The sequence below is a fragment of the Somniosus microcephalus genome, chromosome 6 (assembly GCF_052327205.1).
Source record: "Somniosus microcephalus isolate GS21.2 chromosome 6, FLI_Smic_1.0, whole genome shotgun sequence".
Taxonomy (NCBI): Eukaryota; Metazoa; Chordata; class Chondrichthyes; order Squaliformes; family Somniosidae; genus Somniosus; species Somniosus microcephalus.
This window is the reverse complement of record NC_140992.1, coordinates 39,470,820-39,490,694: the sequence shown is the minus strand read 5'-3', so window position 1 is coordinate 39,490,694 and position 19,875 is coordinate 39,470,820. Positions and strand designations below refer to the sequence as shown.

Genomic DNA, 19,875 nt, shown 5'->3' with positions numbered 1-19,875 from the left:
ACAAGATCCTGGGCTCTACTGTCCAGACTATTCAGTATAAAATTAGAGCCATAATAATAGGGTTATAAAAGTCCTTGGTGAGACCGACTGTCTTTCCCATTACAGCATCCATTTGTTTTTAAAGGCACTTTTTTTATATTGCAAGGCACTCGTTAGTGCCACTCGATTCCCAAAGTGACAATCTTGTGCAGCCAACTACAAATCAAATGTAAAACTGCCAGGTACGCCAAGGTCAGCGGCTGTGAAGATCCATTTTAAGCTGGACTTCCGGGCCATCAGTCTTAGTTAGTCTTGGTAGTTTTAAATTTGGCTCGCAGCCGACTGCACAACACCCAGGCTTTAGGAATCCAGTGGCATTAGCACAATGTAAAAACATCTCTAATGAGTCCAGTGTCCTGCTCCCAACCAGGTCTTTCTAGCAACCTGTCCCAGCAGCTCTGGTGACAACTCTCCCTTTCCTGGAATATTTGAAGTGCAGATACCACGATTTGGCCACTAAGAACAAGGAGAGCAGACTGAGTACTGGACAAAACTTGGACTTCTCCAATGCATAAAATAGTCGACAGGGCTGCTCATGATTTTTGAATTTAGCTTCAAACAGCTGAGAATTGTAATCTGGAGCAGAGTTTTCCTTGTACATGTACAATGAAAATGTTCCTAGCCTGACCAATGTCAGAAAATAAATCACACTGAATTTCAAATACTGTATCCAGGAACAATGCTTAAGCAAATATAAAGACTGAAATCCTTGTCAAAGATAGCATCCACCATTCAGACATGGGAACACAAAACCCGAGATGGATGTAGGAAACTTGAGGATTAATAACCAGAATGGATCCAAATAAACTGGGCAATTAATACTTACTAATTTAAATATTAACATACAGATCAATGGGATATTTACTTGTGATGAGAGGGGCCGAGAGTACTATTGACAGAGTATCCTCAAAGTAAACACTTCATTTCACTGAATGTTTCAACTGGTAGTGCAGTAAAGATGCTTTTTTTATTGGATTGTCTGCACCTGTAGTTTCCCGCAGAGTGGGGCACGGCATTCAGCAGCAAGCCTGACATAAAGCTGAGGCCGACATCCAAAAAGACTATCTTAATACTTCTTTTCTTTTGCTTTGCATGCGTCACACTTCCAAGTGCTGTATATATTAGCCGAACCCTGCGAGAGGCTAATTAGCCAATTTGAAGATGAAGTTGAAGAAAGCTCCTCCAGCTCGCCTAGAATCCATTAGTAAACCCAGCCAGTAGGTCAATAACTCTTGCTGGACCCCTGTGTATTTACTAATTAAAGCCACTGATTCATAAGTCAGTACTGATTTTAGTTGTCCTGTGAACCAATTGTAAAACAAAGTAGAAAAGATGAATTGAGGAAGATGGAGACAGGAAGGGTGAATCTGTGGAGCCTTACTCTTCAATATCCACCAATGGTGGGGATGTGCTCCAGTGCGTTCATTTTCATAGAGGAGAATACACTTTATTTAATGATTTTAAAAGTACAATCTTCTCATAAAATAACTTTGTGAAGATAATCTGTTTTACACAATAGGTTTTCAAATTGGGGTCCCTAGACTCTAGGGAGAGAGTTAAGTGACCCCACTCTCCCCCCCCTCCAAGTCCAAAAGGTCATCATCCAATTGCCGTGATTTTTGATTTACTAACATGTTCTTTTTGTTGCTGGATAATAATAAAGGGCTGGAATTTCTGCCTGGTTCTCCAGATGTCCTGCTGTAACATTGCAGAAATCCTGGAGATACAGCCATTTTTAAGCTATTTACACTGTTTCCTCCCCCCTCGGGGTGCGGCTGAAATTATGGTGGGACACCCGGCAAACCCCAGCAAAAATTTCAGAGGAAAATCTTTTGCTGCAATGATAGCACTGGGTTTTTCTTGGCTCGCTGACACGGTTTTTCAGAAGACGGGGAAGTGTGTCAATTGTGCAGAAGGTCCCCATATAGAAAAGTCTGGAAACCACTTTTAACCACCAAAAAACATTGATTTTTAAACAATAACCAAGTGGCCTAACTTTCTTTAATTCAGTCTTAACTGAGCAGGTTACTCAATTTAAGATCAAACTACAACTTCCCGAACCCACTTAGAAAACAAACCAACCTTTCGCAAATGTAAAATGCACGTGTGAAAGGATTCATCAAGTTTTGAGAATTCACTCAAACTCAGCATAAATCTGGCTCAGGGACAAGTCCGTAAGGTTGAATTCTTTCAAATCAGACCTTTTGGTTCAGTACACATCACTTCTCTGCCCAAATTAGGGGTTTGCATGGACAATTTAATACCTGGATACAGAGAAGGATCCACACCACCTGTTTTTAAGAAGCAAATTCAGTCAATCTACATTGGTGCAAAGACCCATAAAGGTGAAGGCACTTTACTTAAACTGACTTGAAATTAGGTAGATTGCAGTGAAAAACAGAAATCGATAGGTTCTCGTTAGGTAAGGGTATCAAGGGATATGGAGCGAAGGTGGGTAAATAGAGTTGAGGTACAGATCAGCCATGATCTAACTGAATGGCAGAGCAGGCTCAAGGGGATGAATGGCCTACTCTTGTTCCTACATTCCTAAAGGTCAGATCAATCTTCATCTCAGAAATTATGCCGCCTTCATTTGTTTCTGTAAACATGTCGTTATGACTCCAGGCAGGTGGGGGAAAAGGGAACAGTGTTCCTTTAAAGGTGATTGAGTGCAAGGCAGGCAGCCGAAACGACAAAACAAAACGCTGGATCAGAAAACTCTGCAAGCATTATCGGAAGAAGAGCATTACTAAAGAAAATTTGCCCTTCACTCCAAACAAAACACTTCCCTCTTCTCCCAAGTCCCCACAGAGGTCCTTCTGAGGAACTGTGTCTGCTCAGGAACAAAAGAAGCAGTGAGACCCTTTTCAGATGCTGGTAACCCAGCCTCAGCTCATTCATTCCTAATTGGTTCCTGTAGCCTGAGTTTAAGAGACGATGGCAATCTTCACTTCCTTTCCTCCTCTTTCACGTGTTAATTGTTCTTGGTGCTCAGGGGTCAGGAAGGCAGCTCGGCCTGCTCACCAACCTCCGGAATGGGTCCCGAGTTGTGGATCACTGCAGGCAAAAAACTTTGTATTCAGCAGCGGTCTTTGTGCAACTTCACAGTCGATCTATACCCAGACTCTTTACAAAACAGGAACAATACATATCTCCCTGCTTTAACACCAGAGCTTTCAGAAACATAAATCTTTTTACTATGTGACAGATGAAGTGCTGACCTTTAACCCCTCACACACTGACTACCCACTGCAAATTTCACATCAGAAAACTGAAAAGTGTACAACAGTGTGAAGCGTTTAATTAATTTGAATAACAAAATATTCTAAATGATCAAAAAACTGAAATTTGGTCACATTCAAATTTGGATACAAATATGTGCTTGTTAAATTTCCTACTCCATATCACCAAATCACTTGATCATCAGTGCAACACATATTCTGAGATACAAGCTAACGATTTATAATATTTTAGTCAGGCAAATATAGTGCAGGTTCACCAAGCAACCAGGTCAATCAAGTCCATGAGCCTTCGAGAACAGTAACCCCCATCCCAAAATATTCCTCCTGCCTAAAATGTTGCCTAGCTTGAAATTACTGTGCGACCCGGTGAAGGAGTCAGACAGCGTGATGCCTCCAGACTGACCCCTGGTCACAGCATGAGCCTCGCAAAGACCTTTTATTGATTCAGGAAATTGTTTAATGGTTCCTCCAAGGCTGACCCCTTTGTATTAGATCCCATTTATATCCAACTTAGGAACGTGTTAATGGCAGGCTAACATTTACTTAAAAAAAACGTACTTAATGTCAAAAAATGCAAGAATACTATCAACTATACTAGTGAGAGCAGAAACTCATGATTTAAAAGTAAAAAAGAGGCAATGAGTGTGTTGAAATTAGTAATGAACCTTTCAGAGCTCGATTTAAAAAGTTTAAAGGAGACGTTAATTCAATTGCCCCAATCCTGTCACATATACATAATTACTAGTACTGGCGGTGTTCTCATTTCTATATTTTATGTAAATCTGGTGCTCAGACACCGTCTGCAGAAAGTTCCCCTGGAGTGATGTTGTGAATGGGGAATGATATCCAAAGCTGACTGTCCACAAGTACTGATTCTTCTAATCCCCATTCATGTCTCTACTTTCTATACAAACTTTTTATTCACCGTGCGACAGCTTTACAGTATCAAACAAGGGAGCTCCAACAAGCACCAGTAACTGGAGATACTGCCTCTTTATAATGTTTCGGAATAGGAGTCAATTCTAATCAATTAAATTCACATTAAACAGCAGAATCTTCAAACATGGGTTTCTGCTTGAAGATCACAGATTCAGCTCTTTAGTCCATCACTACCTCAAATACTGCTGATGGTTTTTGCCATAGTTTCTCTGACTGTGTAGACTGAACACGGAACCCACCCATATGGAGCAGCAATGCTGTGTCCTGATTGTTGACCTGTACAAATCCTACCTCCATCCCATGCTCAGACAGGCTCCAGTAAGAGCTGAAATGGAGTTGCAAGTCATGACACTGAATCAACTGTGTGCTGTCGTTTCGCCTACTGCTGCTGATAAATGGATTTACAAGACTACTATTTAAAGCAGGAGGCATCAGATTCTACTGGCGGATGTATTAGTAGCTGAGGTATTATCAAATATTTGGTGAGCAGGGTCATAGATAGCAAATGTAGAATTGTATGCACTAATTCCAAATACTGCCGCTGCCCTTCCCCCACCAACATGTTCAATGGCAGTGAATGTCCAGTGAGGCCCAGGACATGCTCCCTGGAACATTTTGATCTTTTACTTTAAAAAAAGGGTTATTCTGGTTAATATTTAGCAGTTCATTACTTCACAGTTGCTAGATTTTTAATGTTAAAAAAAAGGCAAAATAAGTGCCATTGGGGTTTAGCCATGTTCAACAGACGAACCAGACCATCGCTTCAATAAAAGCTACTTCTCCCCTCTCGCAGAGACACTCTGCCTCACTCAGACACTCTGGGGCGATTTTCTGCCGTTGGAGGAGGCGGGTTTGGAGACGGGAATATCAGATTCAAAGACGTCGGGTTCGGAACCCGCCTCCGCGGGATTTTGCCGGTGCCGGTTTTGGAGGTCGGGAAACGGACCAGCCTCCAGCTGGCTATAGAGATACTTGTCATCATTAAATGCTTATTAAGGGCCTTCCTAAGCCTATTTTGAGAGGCCCTCATGATTTTTCAAGGATTTCAGCGTGCTCCACGCACCTCCTGAACCACGCCAAGTAAACCTGGTGGGTTGACTTGTGGGTGTCCTCCTCACAGCTGCAGGTCGAACGAGACATCATTTATTGCAGCAAGGATTACTTGCAGGTGCCAGACCTGGGCTTTAAAAGGTCTCTGAGCACTTTTAGAAGGCCTTCCGAAGTCGGAGGTGCTGCAGCTTGAATCAATCAACTGTGGGACCTCCTTGGAAGACCCTCTCCCCACTTGCAATGAGCGCTTCCCCAAAGGAGGCATCTGCAAGCAGCATGGGAATCACTCGTTTTCTTTCTGCATGGACCTCAGATGAGGATGAAGGCCATCCAGGGCAGCAGCAGAACCAGGCAGCTCAGGAGCAACACCAGCAGGAACCCCAACCTCCTGCTCAGGCAGCTCAGGAGCAACACCAGCAGGAGCCCCAACCTCCTGCTCAGCCACCTGCACAGGGCAGAAGGCACCTCGCCACAGGAGATACCCCCGACAGAGGGTTCACAGACAGAGGGTGAGCTACCTGAACATGAGTGAGCAGCAGTGCCAAAGGAGGCCGAGACTTTCGCGAGAGGTTGTCCGAGAGATCAGCGGCTTGCTGCAGCAAGACCTGGTGCCCAGAGGAACGGGTGGACACCCCTTACCAGTGGCTGTCAAAGTCACCACCGCACTCAACTTCTTTGCCTCAGGCTCCTTCCAGGGATCATCAGCAGATATCAGCGGCAGCTCCCAGTCGGCCGCCCACAGTTGCATCACACAGGTTACCAATGCCCTTTTTGCTAAGGCCCACAATTACACCCAATTCACAAGGGATCAAGCAAGTTTAACCGCCCGTTCGGTTGAATTTGCAAATATGGCAGGCATGCCAATGGTGCAGGGCGTCATAGACTGCACACACGTGGCCCTTAGGGCACCCATCACAACCCAGCTATCTTTGTCAACCAAAAGGGCTTCCACTCCCTCAACTTTCAGCTGGTGTGTAACCACAAGAAGGAGGTCCTGCATGTTTGCGCCAAGTTCTGTGGAAGTTGCCATGACTCTTTCATCCTGCGGCACTCTAGTGTTCCTCCACTTTTCAATCCACCAAACCAACTTAACGGATGGCTCCTTGGTGACAAAGGCTACCCCCTGAAGAAGTGGCTAATGACGCCGATCAGGAGGCCAGCTAACGAGGCTGAAGAGCACTACAACGCCAGCCACACTTCAACCAGGTCCATCATAGAGCAAACCACTGGGCTGTTGAAGGTGCGCTTCTGTTGCCTTGACCGATCAGGTGGAGCCCTGCAGTATACACCATACAGGGTCTCCAGAATGGTCGTGGTCTGTTGTACACTGCACAACATCACACAGCGTTGTGGCTTGCAGCTTCCTGATGAGCAAGCGGCTCAGTTCCAGCCCTCCTCAGATGAGGAGGAGGGGGGTCTGGAGGAGGAGGAGGAGGAGGAGCAGGAGGGTGTCAGAGCACCGGTGTATCGACCAGCGGCACCACGCGAGCACATGGCTGCCCGGGATACAAGGGATGAGCTTATCCTGGCCAGATTTGCATAGGTTGCCCAAGTTGGCACATGTCCTTGGCTCCCTCTTAGGACATCATTGACAATGGACTTGGCTCTCGGCCTCCTTTCACTCAGGCCACCAACCTGACAAAGCAAGTGTGGCAGACGCCGCAATGTGGAGCTGCCTAAGGCGAAAGAACAGATGCCATAACGCCAACATTTTGGCTTCAAATCATTTTAATGCTTTCCAACAGGGATGGCATTTCATCAATACACAAACATTCTCTCAATCTGCACACAGATCTGGCGCTTATATTCCTTGCCAGCTGTACCCACAGAGGTTTCTTTGGCAGGCCTCTTCCTCCCAGATGAGTGGAAGAGCACCTCCATGCTAGCTGTCACCCCCTCAAACAACCTTTGCAGCGCCTCATCCGAGAACCTCGGGGAGGCCCTTGCCTTGGAATTGGACATAGTGGTTTCTCAGAATATGTTGCAGGTAGTGCAGGATAGGCAGAAATCCTGTGGAATGAGCCAAGGGAGCAAGAAGCCATAAAATCAGGCTGGAAAAGTGCTGTCGACAGAGGTGAGTTTCAGTCCCAAATCACTAATTGACCAAGGGCATCCCACACCTCTGAAATCAAGTGGCCAATCGGGGGAAAATCACAATTTTTTGAAAATTATCAGTGGAGGCGGGTTTCAAACCCACCCAAACCGAAACCCGCCTCCATCTCGCCTCCAGTGAGAAAATCGCCCCCTCTGTCTCCAATACCCTCTCCCTCTTACAGCGTCACTCTCCCCCTCTCAGAAACACTTTCCAAAGCCTACTCTCTCAGAGACACACTCTCTCCAACCCCTCCCCTCTCTCAGAGGTACACTCCCCCTCCGGCCAGTTCACAGAGGCACTCATCCTCCTGGACATGCCTTACCACCGGTGCCAGCAAACAGATCCTAGCCTACATTGCTCCTTCTCTTTGGGATGGGACTCTATGCTGCACACGGGAGTTTCAGAATAATTAATGGAAGGAATTCCTACTTTCTCACTTGCAGCACAGTCCAGTACTGGAATGAGGCAGGTGCAGCAGCAGCAGCATCAGGTACGACCTGCAGCCATGACGAAGAACAGTGGGTGGACTGCAGTGACTTTCCAGGCGGGTCCTATGGGGCAGCAAAGTTGCTGCTGCTGCAGCGCAAACTTGCATCCCAAGGCATAAAAACTGTAATATTCATACACTGCGGATGATTAGTTATGCTGCGTGGGAGCGGGTTAGGATTAGGATTGGGAGAGAGAAAAGAATCAAAGGTGTTGCATCAAATGAACATATCGGATTAAAATTTACACGACGTTAAATCAAACTAGTTTAGTCAAATCAGATCTATCAATACAAATAAGTCATTGGCAACCAACTGTATAAATGACTAAAGTAATGATTTGCAATAGTACTTTCATCAGTTAAAACATGAAGTGCGACAAGAAACCGTAAACAACGAAGGTGGATTCTCTGTCAGATCAGAGATCTTTCTTGTTTAATTTTATGAGACTAATTTTAATGGCCCAGAAATTCGGGTCCCAACGTGTGAGTACGCACAGGGTACTCACGCGTAGGCCCAACAAAAGTGCCGGTTTCGTGCATGCGCGGGAAACCGGAACTTCCATTCCCCTGAAAAAAGGGGTTCAGAGGTGGAACGCGTGCACCGGAGAGGCAGCACGTGCGCATTGAACTTACATTTTTTTGCAGGTTTCTCCGGGAGGGCAAGTCTCCAGCAGTTACACTTTTAAAAAGCAGGCGCAAGGCCTGCTTTTAACCAGGTAAGTGGTGAATTAATTCAAATTAAAACATTTTTTCCACAGGTTTATTTTAAAATACTTTAAAGAAAGGTAAGTTTATTTTTAGCCCCGTTAGAAAATGTAATTAACTTTTTCAAAAATTGAAATTATTGTTTAAAATAGTTATTTCATGTAAATTATAGTTATTTTAAAAATGTGATTTTTTTAAAAATGTATTTGAAGTTTTAGTGATGTTTTGGGGCTTATAGTATTTATAGGTTTGACAGCTCTTCCTGTCAAACTTATGAATGCAGCATTCCCTGCTACCATTGGCTCTCCATGGCCCACGTGATCCCAGGGGACGCATCGAACTCACTGCGCCCCTGGGATACGCAAGTACTGCGCGCCGGCAGTTGAAGGAGGCAGAGGATCGGAATCCTATGCGGGCCCACAGCTCAATGGCCGACGCGCTAGGTAAGTGCAGGCCGGAGGCTTGCACCCGTGGGAAGCCCCCGACCCGAATTTCTGGGCCAATATTGCTTTATTAAGACTGTGCAGCATCATCTGCCTTTATCTACGTTTTTTAAAATTTGTTTTTATGGGATGTGGGCGTTGCTGGCAAAGCCAGCATTTATTGCCCATCCCTAAATGCCCTCGAGAAGGTGGTGGTGAGCCACCTTCTTGAACCGCTGCAGCCCGTGTGGTGAAGGTACTCCCACAGTGCTGTTAGGGAGGGAGTTCCAGGATTTTGACCCAGCGACGATGAAGGATCGGCGATATACTTCCAAGTCAGGATGGTGTATGACTTGGAGGGGAACTTGGAGGTGGTGGTGTTCCCATGCGTCTGCTGCCCTCGTCCTTCTAGGTGGAGGAGGTCGCAGGTTTGGGAGGTGCTGCCGAAGAAGCCTTGGCGAGTTGCTGCAGTGCATCTTGTAGATGGTACACACTGCAGCCACAGGTACGCCGGTGGTGGAGGGAGTGAATGTTTAATGTGGTGGATGGGGTGCCAATCAAGCGGGCTGCTTTGTCCTGGATGGCGTCGAGCTTCTTGAGTGTTGTTGGAGCTGCACTCCTCCAGGCGACTGGAGACTATTCCATCACGCTCCTTACTTGTGCCTTGTAGATGGTGGAAAGGCTTTGGGGAGTCAGGAGGTGAGACACTCACTGCAGAATACCTAGCCTCTGACCTGCTCTTGTTGCCTCAGTATTCATGTGGCTGGTCCAGTTAAGTTTCTGGTCAACGGTGACCCCCAGGAATTTGATGGTGGGGATTTGGTGGCGGTAATGCCGTTGAATGTCAAGGGGCGGTGGTTAGACACTCTCTTGTTGGAGATAGTCATTGCCTGGCACTTCTGTGGCACGAATGTTACCTGCCACTTAGCAGCCCAAGCCTGAATGTCATCCAGGTCTTGCTGCATGCAGGCATGGACTGCTTCATTATCTGAAGAGTTGTGAATGGCACTGAACACTGTGCAGTCATCAGCGAACATCCCCATTTCTGAACTTATGTTGGAGGGAAGATCATTGATGAAGCAACTGAAGATGGTTGGGCCAAGGGCACTACCCTGAGGAACTCCTGCAGCGATGTCCTGGGGCTGTGATGATTGACCTTTAACCACCACTACCATCTTTCTGTGTGCTAGGTATGATTCCAGCCAGTGGAGAGTTTTCCCCCAATTCCCATTGACTTCAGTTTGACTAGGAGTCCTTGATGCCACACTCTGTCAAATGCAGCCTTGATGTCAAGGGCAGTCACTCTCACTTCACCTCTGGAATTCAGCTTTGTCCATGCTTGGACCAAGGCTGTAATGAGGTCGGGAGCCGAATGGTCTTGAGGGAATCCAAACTGGGCATCAGTGAGCAGGTTATTGGTGAGTAAGTGCTGCTTGATTGCACTGTTGATGACACCTTCCATCACTTTGTTAATAACTGAGAGTAGACTGATGGGGTGGTAATTGGCCGGATTGGATTTGTCCTGCTTTTTGTGGACAGGACATACCCGGGCAGTTTTCCACATTGTCGGATAGATGCCAGTGTTGTAGCTGTACTGGAACAGCTTGGCTAGAGGCACGGCTAGTTCTGGAGCACAAATCTTCAGCATGATAGCTGGGATGTTGTCGGGGACCATAGCCTTCACTGTATCCAGTGCGGTCAGCCATTTCTTGATATCACGTGGAGTGAATCGAATTGGCTAAAGATCGGCTTCTGCGATGGTGGGGACCTCAGGAGTAGGTAGATATGGATCATCCACTCGGTACTTTTGGCTGAAGATGGTTGCAAATGCTTCAGCCTGGTTTTTTGCACTCACGTGCTGGGCTCCACCATCATTGAGGATGGAAATATTCATGGATCCTTCTCCTCCAGTTAGTTGTTTCATGGTCCACCACCATTCACAACTGGATGTGGCAGGACTGCAGAGCTTTGATCTGATCTGTTGATTGTAGGATCGCTTAGCCCTGTCTACAGCATGTGCTTCCGCTTTTTAGCATGCATGTAGTCCTCTGTGTTGCAGCTTCCCCAGGTTGGCACCTCATCTTTAGGTACACCTGGTGCTGCTCCTGGCATGCTCTTCTACACTCCTTGTTGAACCAGGGTTTGTCCCCTGGCTTGATGGTAAAGGTAGAGTGAGGGATATGCCCGGCCATGAGGTTACAGATTGTGGTGGAATACAATTTTGCTGCTGCTGATGGCCCACAGCGCCTCATGGATGCCCAGTTTTGAGCTGCTAGATCTGTTCTGAATCTATCCCATTTAGCACGGTGGTAGTGCCACACAACACGATGGAGGGTGTCCTCAATGTGAAGACGGGACTTCGTCTCCACAATGACTGTGCAGTGGTCACTGCTACCACTCCTGTCATGGACAGATGCATCTGCGACAGGTAGACTGGCGAGAACGAGGTCAAGTAGGTTTTTCCGTCATGTTGGTTCTTTCACCACCTGTCGCAGGCCCAGACTGGCAGCTAAGTCCTTCAGGACTCGGCCAGCTCGGTCAGTATTAACTGGCCTATTTAGTGGGGGAAAGCAATCATTCTCTCTGTGAAAGTTGCTCCATTTCACAGGTGTAAATATTGTAAAGAAAAAATGAACTTGCATTAATATAGCACCTCAGGATATCCCAAAGCGCTTTACAGCCAATTAAGTAGTTTGAAGTGTGGTCTCTGTTGCAATCTAGGAAATGAGGCAGCCAATAGGCGCACAGCAATGTCCCACAAACAGCAATGAGATGATCTGTTTCAGGTGTTGGTTGAGGGATAAATGTTGGTCAGGACATCATCTTCGAATAGTGCCATGGGATATTTTATGCCCTCTTACTATTCTATGATTTGATCCGAAAGACGCCACTTCCAACACGCAGCACTCCCTCAGTATTGCACTGAAGTGCCAGCCTAGATTATGTGCGCAAGTCTCTGGAGTGGGGCTTGAACACCCGACCATCTGACTCAGAGGCCAGAGTGCTACCACTGAGTCAAATTCGGAAAACTTGTCAGACAGACCGTCTCTTTGAAACCTATTTGTGTTCCACCAGTGTTGCCATGCTGGTCAATACAGCAAATATGGCAGGTGGAATTCTTTAAAGCACTTGAAAATCATTAGGACCACAATATTCCTTTTGATCATCACCAATAAAAGCAGAGCATTTCATAAGAATTTTAAATTCTAGCCCTTCAATATGCATAAAACAGAATTTCATGCAAGGTACTACTGAACTAAAAACAGACACTCTTTCACTCGTGAGAAAGTCCTTCACAAGCTTGATACAACTGAACTGTTTGTAACGAACGGTCTTTCTGGGAAAATGAAGCCAAAAGTCACGCAAACAGGAAGGGGAAGCTGTGTATCCAACTTTACAAACTGATTAAAATTCAACCTGAGAGCATGAGAACAGAATGGTTCATTATTGGTGCAATATCCTAGTGATCCTTGTGGACACATACTGTTGAATATTACAGATCACAGAGAAAACAACTCTGTACAGCATACAGCTCTAACTTATTCAGGATTGTGGATTTCGGCACGACTCCTACTGATGCTTTACAAGAGTCAGCTGGCAGTGAACTTCATTTGATTTGTGTGAAAAACAGCAGCTTTTTCAAATGACCCACTTCCATATGCTCCTCATTCTGGTGACTCAGAACAAGGGTTAAAAGCTCATCCACAATGAGCTCAGTTGGGGTGGCAGTAGGACACTTCTATTTTGGCATGGAGTTGTGATTTTGGCATGGAGTTGTGATTTTAACATAAGAACATAAGAAATAGGAGCAGGAGTAGGCCATTTGGCCCTTCAAGCCTGCTCCGCCATTCAATAAGATCATGGCTGATCTTCTACCTCAACTCCACCTTTCCTGCACTATCCCCATATCCCTTAATTCCCTTCGTTCCCAAAAATTTATCGACCTCTGTCTTGTATATACTGAACGACTGAGCATCCACAGCTTCCTGGGGTAGAGAATTCCAAAGATTCACCACCCTCTAAGTGAAGAAATTTCTCATCTCAGTCCTAAATGGCCGACCCCTTATTTTGAGACGGTGACCCTGTGTTCTAGATTCCCCAGCCAGGGGGAAACATTTTCCCAACATTAACCCCGTCAAGCCCCTTAAGAATTTTATATGTTTCAATGAGATCACCTCTCATTCTTCTAATCTCTAAGGAATATAGGCCTAGTCTACTCAATCTCTCCTCACAGGGCAATCCACTCCTCCCAGGAACCAGTCTAGTGAACAGTTAACTATTAATTTGATAAGAACCGACAGAAGTACTGACCAAAGTCTAATTATAAGATTTGTTACATGTGCTGTTCATTGCATGATAGACATATATAATTGAATTGTTTCCACAATAATGAAAGGAGTGGTGCAAAATTGCAATGTGGGGCTACATTACCATAAAGGCATTTTATTCAAAGCATTCATCCGCATTAAAGATACACAGGGAGTGGCGGCTAGAGAGCACATGGGAGAAAAACCTGCCAGGAAGCTGAGCCCTGCCCCTTCCCACCATCATCATTTATATGTAGCAGGCCAGAAAGGGGAGGCCAGCAGTGGGGATGAGGGTGAGAGAAGTGAAGCTCAGGACAGGGAGGTAGTGGTAACCCTTGCAGCCCGATTTTGTTGTTTTCTGTTGCTATTCCACCCAATTGCAGAGGACAATCCAGAGGAAAGTAAGTCTACAATGGGCAAAATCAGCAGATTAACAGAACAGAGTCTGGAGAAATCAGCCCCCACAAATGCTTCCTGCCATTTAAATTAATGTTGTACAAGGGACATGCTAGAACAAATACTGACAGCACTTTTTAAGCTGTAAATAATAAATAGCCTACCAAACTCCCCTCAAAAAACAGACATGAAATCGAATGTGGAATATTCTTAGCCTATAACCCACTCACAGTCAGTTCTTTAACCTTTGGGACAAAAACTTACACTATAGGGCTCAATCACAGTTAGCACTTGAACATAATTAATTAGTCATAATACTACACTGACTATGGATGAGTGGAAGAGCCACTTTAAGCCCAGATGTGCTCACTCGCTAAAACCGCCATTGGCGTGACAACATAACACGAGCTTTAGCCACAGAGTACAGACTGGTCCAGTTCAATAAAGGAAATCCGTGTACAAGAGTGCAAACACAAGGATTTCATCTTTCTCTCTACTTCAGCTTTTAAGACGAGGCACTGAACTTGCTAGAACATAATCCACTTTTGTACAGGCCATCTTGAAGTATGAATGATGCAGCTGGGAGTAAAGTGTTTTCCCTCCAAAAGCACAGTGCTGTTACTGTTCTGTAAAATGGCTTTAAGAAGCTGTGCTCTCTCTGTGGCACATTTCGCACTGTGCAAATGAGTTTGATTTTGCGAGCATCAACCAAGTTTGTTATCTCACATTCTACACAAACAACGGTACACAGTCAAAAATACTGCGCTAATTGCAGTCCACCCAGCAGGAAACGGAGTGGTCATGAGCAATCATCTCTTGAAGTGGACTATTCAACGCCTCCTCTGGCTAAATATTTTTGATTATGCAACCGGTTAACAAAACAGGCCAACATTGGCTGCTGGCGCACTCATCCACAATCTTTACTGCTTCTGAAGCACTTGGGACAGATCTCAGTAATCATCTGGGAAATTCAGAGTTTGTCATCCTCCTGTTCTGAAATGGATGGCAAATCTAAAGATCACATCATATACAAGGTAAGTGGTTTTACAGATAACACTTGGTCCATGTGATCTCCTGGACAGCTTTCCGAGTGGCAGGCAGTGACTGGTGGGGTACCGCAGGGATCGGTCCTTGGACCCCAGCTATTCACAATATATATTAATGATCTGGACAAGGGAACTAGATGTAATATCTCCAAATTTGCAGACGACACAAAGCTGGGTGGGCGTGTGTGCTGTGAGGAGGATGCCGAGAAACTCCAGGATGATTTGGACAGGTTGGCTGATTGGGCAGAAGCATGGCAGATGCAATATAACGTGGATAAATGTGAGGTTATCCACTTTGGTGTCAAAAACAGGAAGGCAGATTATTATCTGAATGGCAATAGATTGGGAGAAGGGGAAGTGCAACGAGACCTGGGTGTCCTTGTGCACCAGTGGCTGAAGGTAAGCATGCAGGTGCAGCAGGCAGTTAAGAAGGCAAATGCTATGTTGGCCTTCATAGCGAGAGGGTTTGAGTACAAGAACAAGGATGTCTTGCTGCAGTTGTACAGGGCCTTGGTGAGACCACATCTTGAGTATTGTGTGCAGTTTTGGTCGCCTTATCTGAGGAAGGATATTCTTGCCATGGAAGGAGTTCAGCGAAGATTCGCCAGGCTGATACCTGGGATGGCAGGAACGACGTATGAGGAGAGATTGCGTCGATTGGGCTTGTGCTCGCTGGAGTTTAAAAGAATGAGAGGGGATCTCATTGAAACTTATAAAATTCTGGCAGGACTGGACAGACTAGATGCAGGGAGGAAGTTCCCGATGGTCAGGGAATCCAGAACCAGGGGTCACAGTCTAAGGATAAGGGGTAGGCCTTTTAGGACAGAAATGAGGAGGAATTTCTTCACCCAGAGAGTGGTGAACCTGTGGAATTCTCTACCACAGAAGGCAGTAGAGGCCAATTCATTAAATATATTCAAGAAGGAGTTGGATATATTTCTTAAGGCTAAAGGGATCAAGGGGTATGGGGAGAAAGCAGGGACCGGGTACTGAACTTGGATGATCAGCCATGATCGCATTGAATGGCGGAGCAGGCTAGAGGGGCCGAATGGCCTACTCCTGCTCCTATCTTCTATGTTTCTATGTTTCGATCGCCTGAAGGGGTAAGAGAGGAATTTTCCAGAGTATTTTTTCCTTTATTGGCCCTGGGTTTTTCTGCCTCTGGCTGCGGGGTGGGGGCGATGGGAGGTGTCTAGTCATGATGCTAAAGCCATCGTGAGGCTTGATGGACCAGCTGGTCTTCTACCATGTCATATATATCTCCCTCCACCCACCACAAGACTTCTTGAAAGCCCAGTACCTCTGGAGTCACCTGAGGTACCCCTTGTTATTTTACAGCGCTGCTGACTGAAGGAAAGACGTGCAAAATAAATGCTGTGGAACAGGCTCGCATTCTCAGCCACAGAAAATGCACGGTGCACGAGACCTAAAGCAAACTTGTACATTCACAGGTACAGGCATGTACCAACTGAAAGATTGTGGCCTAGAAATTCAGTTTGGGGCGGCCAGCTCGCTCGCGCCCAGAAAGTACCGCTGTGCGCGGAGCCACTTGCGCCCGCCGGAAATTCAGTTTCAGCGCCCCAACTCGAAGGCGGCCGCTATTCAAGGGTTTCGTCGCCCTCGCTTGGGGCGCTGAAACTGAATATCGGCGCGCTAGGTGCCGCAGCGCCACCCGCTGCGGAGCGGCAGGCTGCGGTACTGCAGGCCTTCCTCCCTCTCTTAAGGGGGAGGTGCCTGCAACAGCGAGATCGCCGCTCGCTAGTGCTGGCAAATGAGCCCGGCACCACGGAGAAGTGCCGGGCTCCCGGAAAACAGCCGGCAATGCCGCGGGGGGGGAGCGGAGGCCGGGGAAGGAGGTGCGGGCAGGCGGCCGCCGAAAAAGCGGCCGACCGCACCTCCGCCTTTACTCGCCCCACTAACGCTACAGGACGGCCCCGTTTTCTGATCGCTGTTTGCGGCCGCTGCAGAAGAGGCGGCCGCAACTAAATATGGCGGTCGGGCCAGTAGCGGGGCGGTAGCGGGGCACTGCGCACACCGATGGCGTCATCGGTGGCGGCGCAGCGCTACTGGCTAACGCCGCCATTACCGCAGCGCTGAATATCGGCGAAAGCTCAGCAAGTGGCGCAAAAGCCCTCTTTGGGCGAAAACTGGGCGCAAAGCCTACTGAATTTCTAGCCCTGTCTTTTCATTCCTACTAGCAGTGCAGTGATAGCAAGAAATGATGGACAGACGAGGAGAAGCAGTAGATTTTGGAACAAATCTGTTAATGAGGCAAGACACAGTTTAAAATCCGGCCATAGTTCAAAGACATGGTACCAAATGGAGCATTTCTGCAGCACAAAGCTCTCAAGTGCAGTGCAAATAGCACTAGTTTGGCAATTTTCACTTGAACAGACCCTGAGCATACAGTGTACAGGAAATGAAATGTCACACTGGTGGACATGTGTGTGTGGGGGGGGGGGGGCAGAGAGAGAGGGTGTGTGAGGGAAGGAGTGCATACAAGGTTGAGAGTTCACAATAAAGGGGCCTATGTGCAAAAAATTTGCACTTGAAATGAAATATCCCCCCCAACCCCCACCCTCCGAGAAAAATCTGACCTCTTATATGTTCAACACAGTTTTGGCTGCTCAAGAATATACACAGAAAGCAACTTTATTAGTATTTAAATAAGATGTGATAATGTGAAAGCTGCTGGGATGTAATCTACACATCAGAGCTGACTCTCTCCACAGGCGTATGAAGATCCATTGTGCCAGATTGGTAAAATACAAGAATCTCATCTACCCAGTCTGAAAAACAACAACTTGCAACAGCTGCAGCCTCAACCAGAGACAGGACACCAAGGGAAAAACCAGCAGAAGGATTTCTCCAACAAAATGGACAAAACAAATGTGGTTAATGAACCGATATAATATGACATCCTTTTCCACAAACATGGTCAATTCTAAGGGATTTATTACAGTTATTGATTCAAAAAGGTGAAGGCTTTAAATTAGCACCATTAGCTGCATTTCCCCTTTCAATATTCATCTCACACCTGTCACTTTAAAATTATCCCTCAGATAAAAATGTGCCTGGTCCAGATCAGGCACACTATCAGCATGACATAAAGGGACCGCTGATTAGTATCTGACCCAGGCTACACTTAACTTGCCAATGGTTAGTGCAACCATGGGGATACAATGGCACTCAAGAGTGTCTCAGAGACATTTTACTAACTGTGCAATACGGATGATATTGATGCAGAGGTTGTGCTCGTTGCACCTTTTTCACGATACGTTTATACTCCAGGTGCAGTGAGAAACAATCAATAGGTATGCATACATCATTGCTCCATTCCTCACAACCAAAGAAATCAACGACATGAAACCTGCAGAAAATAACCCTCAAACCCAAACAGATACAACAGCCGATAATCATACAATCTTTTCTATTTCTTGCTATCCTTATTCTTTTCCAGTTCGCTGCCTGCCTCAAAGTTGTTTTTCTGCACTTCCTCCCATCTGCTGCACACCGGTCTTGCTGCTTGATTTCCTCCAAATCTCCGCTTTGCTCTGATCTGCTTGCTTTCCTGCTTTGCTTTCCATTTCTTTAGCTGAATCACCACCTACACCATCTGCATCCCAGATGTCGTTGCAGTTGTATCACATCACCTCACTGATGTATTCATCCACCAATGATTTGAAATTAACCCCTAAACCATTACCAAAATAACTGCACCCTGCAAACCTAGCTGGCACTGGGGTCAGATGGCTTCGATTGATTGGCAGGATGGTTCAAAGCAACAACAACTTGTATTTAGATTGTGCTTTTAAAGTAGTAAAAAGTCCCAAGGCGCTTCACAGGAGCGTTACGAAACAAAATTTGACACCGAGCCACATAAGCAGATATTAGGGCAGATGACCACGGTCATAGAGGTAGGTTTTAAAGAGCGTCTTAAAGGAGTAAAGAGGGGTTTAGGGAGGGAATTCCAGAGCTTATGGCCTTGGCAGCTGAAGGCACGATCGCCAATGGTGGAGCAATTCAAATCCGGGATGCTCAAGAGACCAGAAATGGAGGAGCGCAAATAACTCAGAGGGTTGTAGAGCTTAAGGAGGTTACAGAGAAAGCAGTGGCCACCATCACAATAAAAACAGTTCAGTAACACCACAAAGGAGTATGCTGGGGGGACCTCGTCAAGCTGATATCCACTGGGGCGAGGAATTTGACTTTTTTAAGTCAGTTAATCAATATATTATAGTAGTTTTTCACCAATAAACAATGGGCGAATACAGGGCACAAAATGTACTTCTTCCTGCCCTCCACATTTTCATTCTACTTTATGGTTTACACACTGGAGGTTAACATAGAGTTAACTTTTCTAAGTCTGCAGCGAGGAGCCTTGCCTGCCACCAGAATGCATTGGAAAATTTTGGGCACGTTGCCTGCGATTTTCTGTCCAAGGTTGGAATATTGTGGCCAAAATGCCTGCAATTTTCCAATACTTGCTGGGGGCAGGTGAGCGAGCTTGCTGACACCACAGACATAGAACATGTAGGTTAGTATACACTTGGTGAGCTAGTGAGGGAAGGAGGATAAAAATGAAGCAGGACTCCTATTCCTGGTTATCATTTAGTGGCTCCTGTTGGAAAGAGCATGTGTGGAGGTTGGGCGAGGGCTGGATCGAACACTGCCATGGTTGAATTGCCTGAGGAGAGGGCAAGAAAATTGAGAGGAAGAGAGATAAACAAATATAACTGGAGCTCAGAAATAAAACAAAATAGCTGCAAGCACACAAAAGGTCCATCAGCATCTGAAAAGAGAAGACAGATGAATGTTTAAGGTGTAGATCTGACCGGATGAACGTTTACAAATGAAACATTTAGCTGTCTTTTCTTTTGAAAAGCGGACAGACCTGCTGTGCATTTCCAGCCTTTCATGACTCTATTTCAGATTTGCAGCTTTCTTCTTTTCAACCGTAACCAGCTCATCCCAAGAGATAATTCCTGAAATGCCATCAGCACCGATCGATTGGTTGCTGATAAATTTTTGCATCAAATCAGTAATCCACCTTCATTAGATCAGCTGTCCTCCAGCAGCTTAGCTTTACAAGAAATATTCACATTTTAAAGATTTCAAGTGGCTTCTAAAGAAATTATCTTCACCGC

At 46.0% G+C, this 19,875-nt stretch overlaps 1 protein-coding gene across 8 annotated transcripts in view; it reads right to left on the bottom strand.

Moving 5' to 3' along the window:
• The window catches only part of tnk2b (tyrosine kinase, non-receptor, 2b), a 135,502-nt gene that overhangs the window by 72,153 nt on the left and 43,474 nt on the right, over positions 1-19,875 (bottom strand). The window lies entirely within an intron of this gene.